Source organism: Drosophila albomicans, chromosome 3, assembly GCF_009650485.2.
Source record: "Drosophila albomicans strain 15112-1751.03 chromosome 3, ASM965048v2, whole genome shotgun sequence".
NCBI classification, from domain to species: domain Eukaryota; kingdom Metazoa; phylum Arthropoda; class Insecta; order Diptera; family Drosophilidae; genus Drosophila; species Drosophila albomicans.
In genome coordinates, this window is record NC_047629.2 from 7,914,799 (window position 1) to 7,921,523 (window position 6,725).

Here is a 6,725-nt window from a genome sequence, read left to right on the forward strand (position 1 = left end):
CTCACAGACTCTCAGACAGGCAGACAGGCAGACAGGCAGCCAGGAACAGGACTGCTCCTGGCGTTAATGGACACATCCTTGTCTCAAAAACTTGCATTTGCTTTGTCAGCGCGTCTAATAAAATTACAAATTACAAATTAAATTTAGTTCCATTGCTGGCAGCCATAATGCATGATTGATGATTGATGATTGATGTCATTGTTACGTTATGTTGTTCGCATTACAGTTAATTAGAAATGTTTATGGACATGGTTGTATTTGTGGGTCCAACTTGTATGCAAAGCAATGAGTTTCCAAATTTAATGAGGTGATTCCTTTAATTGCAAATGAAATTTAAAGTAAGAATGTATACACTGAAAAATATCGGTTTCTAAAATCAAGAGGATTTATCTTAAAAATTCTGTTTTTAAAGACCACATTTAGATTTAATTACTAAAACTTAAATCTTAACAATTCTAAATAATACCTAACATACTATATTTAGGTTACAAAACTTCCGAATCCATCAAAGTTCATAGAAAGATTTTATATATCTTTCAGCGTATATGATGTTTTTCTCTTACTAATAAGAACTTGACCTTATATAAAATTTTCTTAAAATCAAGATGTGATTTCTAACTTCAAGATTTCCATTCTTTATGTATTTTAAAGCAGAAAATTCCAAGTCAATACATTTTTTTTTTGGAATGTTATTCTTTTAATTACAAAGTAAATTTAAAGTAAGAATATATATGATTAAAATTGCTTAATTAAGTTGTGTGATAGGCTGTCCAAAAGTCTGTCATTTAAAAGACTAAGTAATAATTATCATTTATTTGACTTCTAATACTTTCGAGACCTTCAATGAAAGTATCTTTAAGTCTACAGTCGCTGCTTTAACCATTAATCAAGCAGCTTAATTGAGTTTCTCCGCAAACGGTCAAAAGTTGAGATGGCTTTCCCCTTGGCTAACAAAGTGTTGACAAGCCGTAAAAAGTGAGTTAAGATCAGAGGGTATAAAAAACACAGACAAAGCCGACAAATGATTGCCAGTCTGAATGATAGCTGGCGTCAGTTTTGCAACCCCTCTAACCCCTTCCTCTCTCTGTCTACACTTGCATTCGATTTATAACATTTTCCATTTGAATTGTGACGTCGACTGCATTCAATTCGATTGATTTAATTTGCCTGTGTGCCGTTTTGGTGGTTATAAAAATTCATTGCGAACGTTTTTATATGTAGATTTGTGGCTTTGCCTTTTTTCTCACTACTGCGCTCGGATTTCACGTCTCTGTTTTCTGTTTTTTTGTTTCTTTCTGGTTGCGAAGAAGGATGAAGGAGGAGTTCGCTTTTCGGAATTGTTGTCAAATCATTCGTGTGCTCATACCAATAAAACGTGTGCAGCAGTCGCAACTTCCATTTCATTTCATTTCTCGCATAATATGCGATGTCGGCGTCAGCTTAACAGTTGCTGCTCTGCTGCACTCTTCATACTCGTCATCGTTGTCGTCATCGTCATCGCCATCATCCTCATGTTTCTCCTCATCATGGAGATTCTCATTTCAACGCAACGCAGCTCAACACTTTTGGCAACAATGCAACCAACCCGCAACAACAACAACAACAACCGAAACCAACCAATCAACCCACAAGGAGAACAACAACAGCTCTCAACCATTTGCCATTTACATGCATTTACGCTTATTTGAGCACAATAATTTTTGTTTATTGGCCACAAAAACTATGGCGACATGCAGTAAAGGCAATGCCTCAAAAGAAAGCAAAAACCAAATTTGTATGCCTTTTAAATATTTAAGCGCCTATTTTTTCCTCACTGTTGCATTTTCAATGCGCTTTTTAATTGCGGCAAATATTCAGTTTACAGATTGCGCACTTATGCAGTTAATATTTTGGATATTTATTACTTTATTGCCACACAAATATATACAAATAAAATACAAACAAAATATTTTTTTTTATCATTCGTAACTCGTTGATGAACTATTTTTAAATTATATTTTCATTTTTTTCAGTCCAAATAATAAATACCTATAAAGGAATTTAAAGCATTTTACACATTTTTAGTTAAAATCCAAACTTCATATTTGATTGCCAATATCAGTTTCTAAATATAATACACATCATTGATTAAGTTGTAAATATGTGTATGTAATGAACTTATATATTCGTTACGTTATACCAACTAAACTTGCAAAAGTTATAGTATCAATGCCTTATCTGTGTATATTTATACATAAATCATTCATAAACCATCGTCAAGATTTATTAATTATACTGAAGATTTCTAATTAGTATAATAATTAAATAACCAAATGAAATACAAAATCACTCGTACTTTATTTGTAAATCATTGAAGAACTCTTTTTTTTCTGAAAATAATAATAATAAGCATTTTACACATTTTTAAGTTTAGATATAAACCTGTTTTAGAGCGTTTATGCAATCAGTGGTTTATCTGTGTATATATGTATGCATAATTCATTATAAAACAAGCGTCAACATGAATTAATTATACTGAAGATTCCTTATTAGACTTCTCTCGAGTCAAGTTTCTCAGCCAGACAAGACAAGCAATGCGTTTGATTGAACCCAAATTTAGACCAATAAGCGTAAGAAATTTGCATTTTGCGCAAAATAGAAAACAATTTGAACAATGGAGCTTCCAGTTGCCACTCACAATTCGCCCACTCAAATGTAATTTGCTTAAGTGTTTCAAACGCACTCACATAAATTTTGCTTTTACAATCCGTCTGTCTGTCTGTCCCATTGTCTGTCTGGCTAAAAAATATTAAAAATATGCAAATTTGTCTCCTCAGCAGCAAGCAGCAGAATTTCTTTTATGTGTGCAAGCACAACCCTTTTTAATTTGGTCAAATACAGCAGCAACAACGAAAAAAAAACACAGATAACAAAAAGAGAATGTGAACAGTTTTCTCATATAATCCAGAATAGTTTCGTCTATAAAGGGGACCTTACACACACAAATATATACATATATGGGAGAGCACACTCCATTTGCCAAATATAATAAATGTTTTGCTTTATGAAAATTGTTGTTATTTCTATATTTTTTTTCCTTTTTTCGTTTTCCAGTCCAGTTGTTGTGTGGGCCGAACGCAAATTTCTTGTAGCAATTTTTGGGTTTTTGGCATCTTGGCATTCTGCTGTCTGGTCAAGAGAACGGCCCAAAATTAATGTGCGAAATATTTTAATGTTGCATTATACTGTCGCATTATTCCGAGGCCAATTGGGCGTAATAAGTGGTCCAGATTTTGGCCTATTGTCGCCAGTTTATGGTAACAACTCAAGGATTTAGAACGAAATTACGAATAAAAATATTTCTCCGTCTCTCGACTCTCGCATTTTTGCAGATGACTCAATTGATGCTGACTCTCGCAGTCAGGCTCTCGAACGCAACTGTGTCAATACAGGAACTTCTATTTGTACAACCAATAATCATCACATTTCCGCAAACACTCGACAGGGGCAGCACAAAAAGCGAGAGAGAGAGAGAGAGAGTGCCAGAAGTCGCATGAAAATTTCATGGCCACAGCCAGAACACCACAGTTGCCACTGCAACAAATTCAAATACTCATAAACGACGAAAAATGACAGATTAACACAAATATTGATACAGCGACCGGCAAATCATCCCACACACACACATAGAGAGAGAGATGGAGCGACCCAAGGGCCTAGCACTTAAGCGTTGACTTTTGGCTGTCACGCGCTGTGGCCGCAGGATATCCAGTGGATAGACAGGACTAAGCCAACGACGGGACGTTTTGTTGATGCTGTTCGCGTTCATCGTGGCCCGCATTGTTTTGAATAATTTGCACTAAACATGAAATATTAATGAGCATTTTTTGTAGATTTTGCCTGCGGCCACGCTGCGTATACGCAATAAAATTGAATATGCAGCAAATGATACACACTGCCCGTCTTGGTTTGGCTTTGGCTTTGGGAGTGATTGGGTCAGCTGGGCCACAGATAATCACTTCACAGACAGCGTCAGCTGAGATTTCTGTTAATTCCAAGTGTGCGCACGAGGTGTACACACTTCATTTGGCATTTGAAAGAAGAACTTGGCCAAGATTCCTAAAAGGAAACTCAACCAATCTTTGTACCAGAAGTTTAACCACTTTTCCAGAGTCACATTGCATTGCAGAAACGTAAAAATTGCTGGCTGAGCAGAAAAATGGAAAACGAAAAAAAAGGAATCGAAATCGGCAGGGAGGGTCTACATAAATTTAACTTTTAATGCGCTGCGTACGCGAATGTGTAAAAGATTATCTTTATTGGCCATTAATTCATATTTAAGCTGGTGCGGCAAAAGAAAAAGGCGCCGTTTCCCTCCTTCCACTTACCAATTTTTTTGCCGCTTTTCCTTTTCTGTTCTTTTCTGGGAAAACGTTTGTAAAACACTGGATTTACGAAAGGATAAAATTATGCTTTGTAAAACAATTAAGTGGCATTATTTATGGCTGCTGACCCCACGCCTACTGCCGACTGCTGTCTTCCACTTACTTACGAGCAAAATGCCAAATGGTGCGTTAGTATACGTAATTGCTGCCGCCAGGGGTTGTGTCTCTACAGTTTATTTATGAACCCTCCTAATGGCTGCGGGTAAGCTATGATCTATACACCCAACTTTGCTACTACAACAGAACACTCGTCGTCGTAGATGTCCTTCGAATTGATGTCATTATTTGCTAAGCTTTTTTTTAATTAGTGTAACAAATGTGAAAACTTCAAATTCATTAAGGCTAACTCAATTGCTGTAAGTAAATAACGAAATGAAATCATTTTTAAATGATATTATATTTTAAATATAATTTAACTTTAATTTCAAATTATATGTTTATGTATAAAGTAAATTGAATAAACGTAATTAATGCAGTTTAATAAAAATTGTGAGATCAAAGTTAAGATATTCCAACCTATTTTCGATATTAAAGAATATGCGTAGTCAATGGAACATGAATTGAATGCGATTATTTAACGTAAATATTACATTCCCCCGTTCTCTCTTAAAAAATTTGCTTGAAGTCATTAAAATAATACACTATTACACAAAATATTACAATGGTTTTGAAGAACGTTTCCATTAAAGGAAACATTACTTTGTTTAAGTTAACTTATTTCAAAATTTTTATTTTGCAGTAACCAAAGATAACTAACCCAGAGATCCTTCAGAATATTAAAACAGAACAGAATGTAAATTGAATAATTATGTTTTTAAAGTATAAATTAACTAAATTTGTAATTGAATGAATTTGTTTTAAAACAATGGATTGCAATTAAACTAAATATAATCATGATTTTGAATATGCGTTTTATGAAAAAATACTTGATTAAGTGAAATCGTTTAGTGCTTCCTAAATCATATTTTAAATCTATGCCATGAGAATTTGTGTTTTCTTCAACGTCGCACAAAATTTGAATAATCCAGAGACTTTTCAGAATGTGAAAGAAGAATAGAATTTGAATTGAATAAGTATCGATAAACATGTAGCAATTGGATCGTTGCCTTGCAGCTGAATGCTTATATACTCTACATATATCAATATTGTTAACTCTTTACTTCCTTCCTTCTACCCTTGTCTCCTGTCCACAGTCAACAGGGTCGTGTTTCTACACGAAGAATAACCCCTTTAGCAAATTTACAAATTTCCGCAATAAACCAAATAACTAAAATAAACACAAAACATTCACAGGCAAATGGCAATGGCAAATGGCAAGCGCCAAAAACAACTTCAAATCCCAATGCCAAAAAAAGGAAGAAAAAAATGTAGCGAAGAGGAAGAAAGTGCTGACATATGCAGCATACTTTTTGGGTCTTTCCGGCATTGGCAAAAGCGTTAGCTATAGCTGAAGCTGAAGCTGTGGCTGATCCAAGTGGGTCGATGACTGGATTCGAGTTCACAAGTTTGAAGAGTGCAGAGCAGCGACACTCGCGAGCTTTGCCGCTGCCAATTTGGAGGTGCCTCAAGTGAGCAGCTGGCAAAGTTTAAGCACCTGACAAGGATAGGGGTTGCTTAAAGCTTACCTAGGGAAACAAGGATACGAGCATAACATGCGTGTACCGCCCTCATACATGCCACTCCCAATAAGTAAACGTATGTGGTAGCTAGCAGCTATTTTGTTTCGCTCCATCTCCATCTTCACTTTCAACTTCTTGCTTCACCAAATGCAAAAATTGCTCACTGCGGTAATGAAATTTATTAGATCATTATACAGACTGCCTCCGCTTCGTGTTCCATGTTCCATGTTGAGGCTGCCGCCACACGCCTCCTTTCGGCTAAATTTGTTGACGTTGATTATCATTTTCAAGTTCTGACTTTTCATTTTCAATTTGTGCGCCCAGCACAAAAAATGTTGTACTTTCTTTGTCTACGCGGCACGAAGGTAGCTTCAGCTCCTCTGCTTCTCTGCTCATCCTCTTGCCTTGGCGCCTCCTGCTGTTGTTGCTCCGGTTTCAGGAGACGACCGTTAGCTGGGCGTTGCTCTCAGGGCTCAGCGCAATTTGTGGTATTCTTTATTGGGCTTGGGCTTTTGTTGCTGCTGCTGCTGCCGTTGCTGCCGTTGCTGCTACTGTTGTCGTCGTCGTTCTCGTTGACTGTGGCATAATTTAACTTAATTTTTGGCACAAATTTGTAATTTGCATTAAGTTTATTGGGCTGAGTCCATGCCCCTTCCCTCCTTCCACCACTCAATTGCCAGCC